We start from the raw sequence: 12,168 nt of genomic DNA on the forward strand, positions 1-12,168 counted from the left end.
TTTTCTTTCATTCCTTTCTTCTGTCTCTCTCAGTAAAAATGAACCCAGGAGTACTCTACTAATTAGCTACATCCCCTTCCTTATATGTGTTTATTATGCATATATTTTTTAATTTCAAGGCAAGTTTTCCTTAGTTGCCCAAGCTGGCCTTGAACTTGCCATTCTCTTGCCTCAGCTCCCCTGTGTCTGATTACAGGTGGGTGCCACCTTGCCCCCCTACACTCCTATCCCTTTTGGTAGGTTTTGTTTTTGTTTTTTTGACAAGGGCTCTTGCTATGTTCCCTGGGCTAACCTTGATGTTGCATTCATCCTGTCTCATCCTTCCATGTCACTTATATTACAGGCACTGGCCTCCCTGCCCTGAAAATTTTTACAAAAGAATAATTTTTGTTTAGAAATTTAGTAATTTTGCTTTCATAGTAAGAAAGCAGAGTAAGACAAGTGTGCTTGCTACTGATGTATTTAATAGACACTCCAGGGTGTATGCTATTGAATCAAACAGAAGAGGCCTGTGATTATGTGAGAATCTGAATTTCAACTGTGTAAGAAGAGAACACGAATATACATATGGTATAGCAGCTCTACTTTCATGGGAAAAATATACACTTCAGACACCATGGGATCTCTGTGGCAGTATTTCCTAAAAGTGAATATAAGAATAAAGTCAAAGCTGTGCAGCTCCAAAGTAGTATATTCCAAAAAGGAACAGAAGTCAGGGGATAAGTCAATGGTCCTATTTCTGATGACCCTTCTGCTGACCTGCCTCCTGAGCAGAGCTTGGCAGAAAGTCTGAGGACTTGCAAAGCAACCCTCTCTTCTAGGAAGGAGCACCTTATCCATCCCCTTTGTTTATCAGGGAAATACATACAAAACAGCTTTACTGAGCCATAAAGAAGAATGAAATTATGGCTTTTGTCCATAAATGGATGGAAAAGGAAAACATCATGCTAAATGAAAGAAGCCAGACTCAAAAAAATTCAAGGGTCGTTTATTTCATATGTGGCAGCTAGAGCAAATTAAGGGGGAAAAGGACAGTGAGGGGGATTGAATATCATAAAGATATAGGGAAGATAAGTGAAACAGAAGGGGACCCAGAGATAGGGAAAGAGAAGGAACATGGAATGATTTACCAAGATCACCTTATGTACCTATATAAATGTAACTCCAGAAATATCACCTTTATGTATATGTACAAAGCAACACTCAAAATAAATGATTAAGATGAATAGAGGAAGGAAAACAGGGAGAAGGGGGAGGGGAGGGGAGGAAATTGGGATACAAAGACTAAAAACTGCTAAATCAAATTACATGCATGTGATTTTGTCAAAATGAACCAACTACCAGATACAACTCTATTGCTATAATAAAAAAAAATTTTTTTAAGGTGGACTGGGAATATAACTCAGTAGTAGTACCCTTGGGTTCAATCCACAGCAAAAGGTGGGTGGGGAGTGGGGAAGGGAGAGGAGCAAAATAACAGAAAAATGATAACTTTGCAGTCCACTGACCTCACCAGTGCTCTGGGAGAAAATTGGCCTGTGGATTAAATACCTGACATGCCTTCAAAGCAAGGGATAAAGTACAGGTTCTGGACTCCTTAACTCAGGTCAATTAGGCCTGGCTGCTGATGTTCTGATCTGGTGACTAAAGGGAAGAGGGACAGGTTCATGACATTGAAATAAGATGGAGAGAATTTCAGCAAAGAAGTGAGAAACAGGTCAGATTCAAGGGAGCTTGAAGGAGAAGTGGGGGCCCTTTGTTCTTCATGGAATCAGGAAAAACTTCATGGCTAGGGGATTGAGCTGAGGCTGGAAGGAAGGGTACAGTGTAGTTCCTTGAGCAGTGGGAAAAGGGCATGGCCATACCTTCAGCAAAAGCCTGAAGACAGGAAGCCCAGGATGAATAAAGTGTGCAGTGAATTGTTGAGTTTGGCTAGAAGATTCCAAGGGAGCAGTGGAAATTAAGTGAAAGGGAACTGGAGGCTAGGTGGTGGTTTGTCACTTAAGTAGAATTAAGTATTAGGAAGGTCCTAATAGAGAAGCAATGTCATATCCAGCAACATGAAGACTGTGGTGAGTGTTTGGGGTGTGGCTCTGAGGTAGAGTGCTTACCTAGCCTGTGCAAGGCCCTGGGTCTCATCCCCAGCACCTTAAAAGAAAAGAATAAGGAGATCCTTGCTCAGAGATTGGCAAGCACATTAATCTACATACCAACCACTTCAGTTCTGTCTCCTAAGAACACTTGGAGTGGCACCCTCCTATTTCTGAGATGGACTGTGGAGAATGGATTGAAGGGAAGTGATGGGGTTGAAGAGGAGCACTAAGAGTGAACCCCAACCGAGGTGGCAACAGCAGGTAGGAGCCAGTTGTATCTGCACCATAAGATAAGTTTTGATAACTGACTGAGGGTGGGCTCAGGGAACAGCAGAGACTAAGGTTACCATGAGGTTTTCACCCTGGATAAAGAAGCCAGAGGGCAGTTGCATCCACAGAATTCCTATTTGATTTTAATGTGAGACATAACAATGGCTGGCATTTATTGAATACTTTCCAGGATCTAGATAAAGGGTCTTATCATTCATTTATGTAAATGGTTTTGTTTGTTTGATCCATTTGCTTTGTTTTGCATTGCTAGGGATGGAAACTATGGCTTGCTCATGCTAAGCATAGGCACTCTATAATTGAGCCCAGCCACACGAAATTTTTTTTGGGGGGATGGGTACTGAGGATTGAACTCAGAGGCACTCATCCACTGAGCCACATCCCCAGCACTATTTTCTTGTTTTTTATTTAGAAATCAGGTCTCAGTTGTTTAGTGCCTCACCATTGTTGAGGCTGGCTTTGATCCTCCTGTCTCAGCCTCCTGAGCCACTGGGATTATAGGCATGCACCACTGTGCCCAGCATGCAATTGTTTTTTGAGTACTTATTGTATGCCTGCATTGTTTCAGATGCTGGACATTTGAACTAAAAACACACATATATAATTATTTCTTTGCAAAGTACAGTGGTGCACATCTCTAATGCTAATGACCAAGATATGTCAGGCAGGAAGATCATAATTCTGAGGCCAGCCAGGCAACTTAGTGAGAACCTGCATTTAAATAAAAATAAGAAATGGTTGGGGACACAGCTCATTACTTGCCTATCAGGTATGAGAAATTCAGCAAAAAGAAAACAAAAATAAAAGAGAGACATTGATTTATCAAAGCTTGCACTCTGGTAACAGTTTTATAGACAAATGGTAGAAGTAGGTAAAAAAAAGTATTCAGGAAGAAAAGGAAGGAGAGAGAAGACTAGGGCAGAATAGAGGTGGTAAGGAGGAAACCTTGCTCATCTGGGTCATGTGGACTATTTGGAGCATTCAGCAGGTTGAATCCTTCCTGACCTCATCTGTCAAGATCCAGCATTAACTGCTAAGGTGCCCCAGGAATCCTTAACATCTGAGTCTGGGTTTATTTTCTAGCAAGTTTGTTAGTTATGCTGACATGTAATTAGAATATGGAGGGTCCTCTCATTGTGATGATTTGGTTTGCACAACCTAGAATCAAACCAAAGTAAGTATGTGCCTAAGAAGACAAGACTAATTGTAGGAATGATCATACTTAAAGTCATTGGCATTATATCGACACATGAGTAGGAAAATGGATTTTTAGTTATATTCAAATATCATTTTCTTCCACCTCTAGTATGTTTTCCCTGACACATGGATTATAAATGAAAAGCAAAATTCATAGACTTAAATCTTGATCTTTTCCTCTGGTGAAGAAGAAAATGGACAAAAGGAAGATAAGAAGAAGGAAGAGGGGAGCCAGACCAATTCTCAATGATAAATTGAGCAAACCAGAGCTGTAGCTAGCAGAGCTCACAGAATGTCATGAAAAAAAAAAAAAGGAAATACCTAATTTAAAATGCTTAAAGTAATTTAATTTCAAAAAATTACCAGTTAATTCTGAAAGGGTAAAGTTTCTAAGCTGCAAAGCCTGAGTTAAAATGTAAAGGACCAGGCATTGTAAACCTGCTTCTAAACTGCAAAGCATGGGTTAAATTCCTGAGGCAGTTAAGACAATGCCCTACTGGCCATTTAGTTGATTTATAGCCTAAGATCCTGTGCAGCTTGTCACGTAGACATTCAGGGCCCGAACCAATCAGTTTAAATGTAATCCCCTCCTTAGGAATGACCTATCACTCCAGCCAGCCCTGTTCCCGCCAATGAATGTACTAATCAAGTTTAGGAGTTGTTGTTTGATTTTCCCACGGTGTAAGGTGATTTGTTAAAGGAGACTGTGATGTATGCAAAGCCCCCACCCTCCCCAAAAAGTGTACTTAAGCATTGTTCAACCCCTGCTCTGGGCTCTGGGCTGCTCTCCCTTCTTGAGTGGGCATGGAGCCCCAGCATGCTGGATCAATAAATCCCCTTCTGCCAATTGCATGAGTAGTCTCTTGGTGGTCTCTTCCTCCGACGCTTCACCGGACCCTTACAATTCCACTATTTGTGGAGAGCTGAGACCATGAGGGTCAGAAATAAATTGCACTTTATCAAGTAATAAATTAGGCAGATGATGCACTGAATTTTTTGAATCATTATGATTATTATTATAACTCAGTACTGGGAATCAAAATGAGGGCCTCACTCACACTAGGCAAGTTCACTATCACTAATCTATCTATAACCATTTTATTTGAGGTAGTGCCTCCCTAAGTTAGGGAGGCTGGCCTCAAACTGGCAATCCTCCTGCTCAGCATACTCCCTGAGTACCTGGCATTACCACTGAGCCCCACTTGCATGAGGCACTTTAATCTGTAGAAAGAAAGAAATAAAAGACTTATAGTCACAGGAAAAAATATATGGCAAAGCAAAAATAAGTTTTTCTTTTCCTTTGGTGCTGGCCAACAACTCATGTGCATAAAAACTTAGGAACATTCTATTGAAAGAAATGATCAGAAACAAATGGACTTATAGCAGACTATTCACAGGGAAGTTTTGCTTTGACTTCCTTTTCCTGGGGAGAGAGGCAGCAAACCCAGTAATGTTAAAATGTCAGTATTTGTATTTACATTGCATATTCTGTTTCTTCAAATGAGGAATGGTATATACACTGAAAAGGGCCCTATCACTCTAAGTGTTCCCTTAGGAGAGGTGGGAACTGGGTGAGCATCATCTGGACCAGCTGCTGCTTTGAACCTATGACAATGCCTTGCAAAATCCCTGAGAACAATTCCCTCCTGTGCTGTTTGGGAAGGGCTCCTGTTGTATAAACACAAACATGAGGAAGACCCTGATGGGTTGAATGCATGACTCTGGTAGCTGGGGAACACAGCCAGATATGGGTTAAATAATCTCACGTAAGGAAGGGAAGTATTACTATTTTAAATCGCATGATAGAAAGCCCAGCTCAGTGAACCGTGCCTATAACCCCAGTGACCCAGGATGCAGAAGCAGGAGATTTGCTGGTTTGTGGTCAGCCTCAGCAAATTAGTGACACCCTGTCTCTAAATAAAAAGTAGAAGTGTCTGGGGGATGTAACTTAGTTGTAGAGCACCCCAGGGTTCACTATCGAGTACCATAAAAAAATATAAAACCATTTATTTCTATAAAACACCTCTTAAAACAAGAAAAGGAAAGCTAGGCAAGATAATGCATGCCTGTAATCCCAGCAGCTTGGGAGAATGAAACAGAAGGATGACAAGTTCAAGGCCAACCTCTGCAATTTAGCAAGGCCCTAAGCAACTTAGTGAGACCCTGTCTCTAAAAAAAAAAAAAAAAAAAAAAAAAGCTGGGAAAATGTGAACATGTCACAACTTTAGGAAAAAAAGCAAGGAATCTGTGTGTATGTGTGTGTGTGTGTGTGTGTGTAAAATAAGCACATGGACTGAGAAAAGTAATAGTAATCAGGTTCAAAATGCTTATCTGCATTCATTGTTTACTCCCCCCATGACACACCCAAGTAGTGGTTGTATCTGAGATGAGATGGGACAAGCACACAGGTGAGAAGAGCAATCAAGGTGGGGAGAGCAGGAACCAGGACAGCAGTAGCATGTCTTTTTCCAGAATAGTCTGTAGAGGGCAGTAATGATCACCAGAGTCCTCCCAAAGCACTGGTTTCTATGGGCCCTGGATTAGCAGGTTAGTACAGATAATTAGTATCATGTAATTCTGGTATTTACTCAAGAAAACTTCACTGCATTTTGCCAAGTGAACAGAAATCATTACATGCAATAGAGCAGTTAAGAATTCCCAGGGGTGATGTGTGAGGCCTTGGGTTCAATGTTCAGTATTACAAACACACAAAGAAACCAAAAAACTTTGACAGTGGGCTGGGAACTTTGCTCACTGTAGAACACTAGTGTAGCATGCTGAGGTTCAATACCCAGCATAGAGGAACAAGAAAATGTTTTATAGAACTATCAAAAATTTTCCTCTTCACCTCTCAAAGAACTAACAATGACAAAGTGGGTGGCATTGGGGACTTGAACCCTGGGACACTGTATGAATGAGACACACTCCCAGCCCTTTTATTATTTATTGACACAGGGTCTTTTATAAATTTCCTGGGATGACCTTGAATTTGAAATTTTCCTTTTTTAGCCTCCCAAGTTGCTAGGCTTGCAGGTGTGCACCTCTGCACATGACTAAAGAGGGTGATCCTCTTAATTCCAGCATTTGCATTCCCTTTAGAAGTAGGATGTATTCTGAATCTTTCCTTTGTCTTGGACTTGGATATCATTAAAGTCAGGAGACAAGAAGTAATAACATGCTACTTTAAACCACACTCCCCCCCAAAAAAAAGAGGAGGGAAGAGTTGAGAAATAATTTTAAAAAACTGTAATAGCAAAACCTGGAACTGTGGTCAGAAGCAGCTGTCAGTATGGCTACTCCCTCCCAACACAAGAAACAGATCAGAAAGTAAGAAAAGAATGCGGACACTGACACATCCAGTTACTTGGCAAATAGCAAAGATTTAATCTAGAAAAAGCCAATGAAAAAGCACATTTGTCATTACCCAGAGGAATACTCATGGCCAAATTACTGTAGATAAATGTTCGGTAGTTTGAGAAATAAAACAGCAAGTAGCCAGTTCAGCATCTCACATCTTCCTTATTCTTGCAAGAAAGCCTGTTGATGAGAAGAGGTGCTGTGATTGGCTGGCCTAGTCTCCTAAGAAGTCCTCCTGTGGGGAAGATCCCAGAATATGGCTGGCTTCAGGAAGATCTTCCTTCAGACCACAGCTAACATGTACCTTCACAGAGCTGCTTTGGGGAGGAAAATGGACAAGCCTGTGGCTCTCCATGTCAAGGTGTGTGGAAACTCCTACAAATGGCGGCAAGTCCCCAGGGAGAATTACAAGTACCGTACCAGGCTAAAGATCATGGGTCTATCTGTGGCATTTTGCAGGAAGGTGCTGAGCTGCCACAGTCAGCTAGCCACTTGTCAAACAGTGTACATAGGGACCAGGTCCTTTGAGTGCTTCCAATGGAACCAAACTTTGAGGTGTTGTTCAGTCTCCCAGGCCACCAGAAAATCATAGGGTGAGAAGCACTTCAGCTGCCAGCTCTGTGGAGAGGCCTTCAGCCTGAAAGACCTTTGGGCAGAGCATAGAAAAGTCCATACTCATCTCTGAGCTTTGTCCTCTGGTTCATTTTGTCACCACATATGTGCAGATTTCCAATATGAAATGTGATGATGGGGAGAGATACAAAGGAAGAGCCAGAAAATCAGGTAAAATGATGTACAATCTCCTTCCATATGTAAAAGAGCATGTCTATCATATCATCCAGGAGCATTTTGCACCTGAGCTATATCCCCAATCTTTTTTTATTTTTTATTTTGTGACAGGGCCACACTAAATTGTCCAGGCACAACTCAAGCTTGAGATCCTCCCACCTCAGCTTCCCTAGTCTCTGGATTACAGGTTTGTGTGTGCCAATTCACCCAGAGATCTCTTCCCCCACCCCCCTCTTTTTTTTTTTTACGTTAGTCTATTTTTGTTCTTCCTTGGAATTGATGAAGAAACTCTTGTTGCATCACTTTTCACAGGTTTCTTCTCTCTAGGGGTGAAGAGTCAAAGTATTTGCTGCTGCTTTTTAATTTAAGTTTTATTTTTGGTGGTCCTGGTGGTCAAACTCACTCAAACTTGTGAGTGCTGGGCAAGTGCTCTGCCACTGAGCTACGTCCCCTGCTGTCATTCCTGAAATGAAAATCCGACCTCCTTTACATTAAAGTTTCTTTCCTGGGAGAATAAGACCACTGAGACATTTCTCAGGTGTAGCTCATCTGTCTTTGCCTTCTGTACTAGGCTGAGGCAGGCCCTGATCCTGGACAAGCTGACCAATTATCCTCTTAGGGCATGATCAGCCCAGAGTAAGTAGCAACATTTTTTCCTTACTGTAAGCCCAATTTTGCAGTACAGATTTGCCATTAGTATAACTGATGGTTTTCCTTTTTTGTTTGTTTGTTTTGTTTTTTTTTAGGGCAGGTTGGCTGTGCTGCCTAGGCTGGCCTCTAGCTACTAGGCTCAAGTGCTCATCCTGGTTTAGTTTGCCAAGGAGCTTGGACTATGGGTGGGTATGTGGGGCCATACCCAGAGATAATTTTATTCTCTCTGAATCCTGTTTGTATTTTTAAATCTCACTTAATTAAAAATTTTATATGGAGAAGGATCTTGTTTGCTACTAAACTCGATGATACATTGGTAGAGAGGAGAGGATGAGTAAAAAGCAACTGTGAAGATTGTTTCTCATGGTTTAGGCTTTAGCAATGATGGGGCAGGAGGAAGAGAGATAGTTTGAGGTAAAAACCAGGCACTTGTTTGATGTTGTAATTTTCTGTTTTTCAATACTGGGGATGAAACCTAGGGATGTTCCGGCAATGAGCTACATCCCTAGCCCTTATCATAACTGAATATTAAGACAGGGTCTTGTTAAGTTGCTGAAATGGCCTCAAAGTTGTCATCCTCCTGCTTCAGTTTCATACAGTTATGTATGACCATACCAAGCAACACTTAAATTTGGGGATGTGTATGTAAGATAGTCAAATGGAAGCACACCTGCAATTCCAGTTATTTGAGAGGCTAAGGCAGGAGAGAATTGCATGTTTGAGGCCAGCCTGGGCAATTTAGTGAGACTTTTCTCAAAATAAAAAAAATAAAAAAGTTCTGGGGGTGTAATTCAGTTGTAGAGTGTCTCTGGTTTTCATATCCAGGACTACAGACACACACACACACACACATACATGCACACACACATATATGTATAAGTGTATAGATGTGTGTGCGCGCACCCATGCATATTCAAGTAGATATTTGAGGAGACCTAGCATAAACTAGCCTAGGACTTGAATGTTTTAGTACCAAAGATATAAAATATGTGACCAGGAATTGGATTAATAGCAAAAGAAGTCTTATTTCTTCTTTGCAAAACCCAACCTATACCTCTTTTCCACAGGACAGACTTCAATAATTTTGATACTCTTGCAATTTGGACAGCATCTTGCCAGTGTTGTCCTAAATTATTATGAGTTGCTGGAAAAGAGATGGAAGAATTACTCCTCCTCCCCACACCCCCACAAGTGCTGGGTATGGAACCCATGGCCTCACAGGTTCTAGACAATGTCTCTACCACAACCTCAAGACATCTTTTATTTAAAGTGGTCTCTTCTTTTAAATACAATTGATCAACAAACATAAGAATAAATGTTCATCATCTCTAGCAATTAGAGAAATGCAAATCAAAACTACTCTAAGATTTCATTTCATTCAAGTCAAAATGGTACAGAATGGTAATTATTAAGAATAAGAGCAACAATAAGTGTTGGCGAGGATGTGGGGGAAAAGGTACACTCATGCATTGCTGGTGGGACTCCAAATTGGTGGAGCCAATAATGGAAAGCAGTATGGAAATTCCTCAGAAAACTTGGACTGGAATCACCATCTGACCCAGCTATCCTTCCTCAGTTTATACTCAAAGGACTTAAAATCAGTGTATTACCGTGATGTACCACATCAATGTTTATAGCAGCTCAATTCACAATAGCTATGGAACCAACCTAGATGCCCTTCAACAGATGAATGGATAAAGAAAATGTGGTACCTATACACAATGGAATATTACTCAGCCTTAAAAAAGAATGAAATTATGGCATTTGCAAGTGAAATGATGGAGCTGAAGAATATCATGCTAGGTGAAATAAGCCAAACCCAAAAAACCAAAGGCTGAATGTTTTCTCTAATAAGCAGATGCTGATCCATAATGGGAAGGGGGAATGAAAGGACTTTTGATTGTGCATAGGGGAGTGAAGGGAGGGGTGGGGGTGTGGGGATGGGAAGGATAGTGGAATGAAAAGGACATTATTACCCTATATATATGTATGATTACAAAACCAGTGTGACTCTGCACTATGTTCAGCCAGAGGAAGAAGTTGTGCTCCGTTTGTGTGCAATGTATCAAAATGCATTCTACTATCATGTATAACTAATTAGAACAAATTTAAAAATAAAAAAATTTAAATAAAATGTTCTCTTCTTTTGCTTGCCATGCACAAGGAGCAAAATCTGCCCTTTCACCTACTTTTACTTCTTTACCCATACATCTTATCATTTGATTCTGAGGGTAAACTGAGTCAAACTCTTGTATCTTGGATGTGGTATTTAGCTCAGCTGTAGAGTCCACTGTAGAGGCCACTTCTAGCGTGCACACACACACACACAAAATTTAAAGACCTCCTTATCTTTATCCCAATTATATCTTTAAGTCCTTCCGGGTCCCCTTTCTTCCCAAGTAATTAATATCATCAGCCCTTTTGTCGCTTTCTCTTGACTGTGAAAAGAAATGCAAAATGTGGCGTTAGCAATATCCTGCTTACCAGGGATAGATATATTCATTACCAGGAAGAAATCCATCTTTGCATTGTTCCCGGGTCCAGCTCCGCTCTGGCCGCCACTGCCCCCAGTGTGCGCCTCCTCCACCCGCGGACTCCAGCCGCTTTATGGCGCAGTCCCTGAACTCTAGTTTTCTTTCTACCCCGCTGCAGGGGATCACCTGCTTGCCTCACCAAGCCAGAGGCCTCTGTGGCCACTTGCTCCGAGATCACCACCAGGGACTTAGAGGAGGAGAAGGAAGTCGTGGAGGAGGCAGAGAAAGGAAGAGAACCCTGCTAAAGGGAATGCTAATGAGGAGATGCAGCTGGCGGCTCCCAGAGAGGCAGGGAAGCAGAGGGGGAGGCGCTGAGGAGGACGAGGAGAGGAAGACCAAGACGCCTAGGCAGCCAGGCCAGGGGCCCTGCAGATGACCAGGAGAACGACGTTGATGCCAAGAAGCGCAAGAGGGATGAGGATGACGAGACAGCAGAAAAGGAGAATTCAAACTTAAACAACGGAAGCCCCAGAGACTTCTTCACTCTCTACTTCCTTTCTGGGAATCTAATGGAGGTCACCTGGAGGACAGAAGCCCGCCCACCCACCAGCGCCACCTGCAGGTGACATATGCTCTCCACCACCCCACAGAAAACACAAAGTGAGTTTGCAACAGGGGAGGGTAAACAAGAGCCAAAACCTCCGAGGCCCTACTTATATTTCCCCCCTTAAAAGTACTTTAAAAAAGGAAAATCTGTGCTTTTTATTCACATTTTGTATTTTTATACGGATTAGTCGGGGCCATTCATTTTTACTGATCTGGAATGACCAAACCATCCTTGGAGTGGTTCTTGGTTCTACTTCTGAGTTTACTTTTTCGTGACCATGTGCCTTATAATGTCAAAGAAGGAAAAAGAAAAGAAAAAAACTTGTTTAAAAAAATCAAAAACAGCAACAATAACAACAAAAATCTGTTTCCAATTTTTCCAGTAAATTTTTTTTGTGTGTGTATGTAGTTTAGCTGTAATATAAGTACTTGCTTTATATGAGATGGTTAAAAAAGCCAAAGATGAAATGCCTTGGTTTTATTGTGTGTGTTTGTTGTTAATTTGTTTTTTGTCTATGAAGCTGCTTTTATTTGTTGGACTGTTGGATGTATGTGAGTCAATACTGTCCTAAAATAAACCAGAATTTTATTTTGCCATGTTTTTCTAACAAACTTTGGCATATAGCTTAAATTTAGAACACTCCTGGTTCAATCACCAGTAACAGAAAAAGTAAAATAATTTTGTAAAGCCATAGTATTTCCATTATAGAATC

The 12,168-nt window shown here is 41.3% G+C and overlaps 1 long non-coding RNA gene across 1 annotated transcript; it reads right to left on the reverse strand.

The window, feature by feature from the left end:
* Window positions 1–6,938: 6,938 nt before the first annotated feature.
* Window positions 6,939–11,414, reverse strand: LOC124095099 (uncharacterized). Its single transcript, XR_006852416.1, has 2 exons — window positions 10,860–11,414; window positions 6,939–7,581 (listed from the first exon to the last, which is right to left on the reverse strand). It is a non-coding gene; the product is annotated as an uncharacterized LOC124095099 (long non-coding RNA).
* Window positions 11,415–12,168: the final 754 nt, after the last annotated feature.

This window comes from Marmota monax, unplaced genomic scaffold (assembly GCF_021218885.2).
Source record: "Marmota monax isolate L192 unplaced genomic scaffold, Marmota_monax_Labrador192_F-V1.1 WCK01_AAM20220418_F8-fsc00315, whole genome shotgun sequence".
In the NCBI taxonomy this organism is placed as follows: domain Eukaryota; kingdom Metazoa; phylum Chordata; class Mammalia; order Rodentia; family Sciuridae; genus Marmota; species Marmota monax.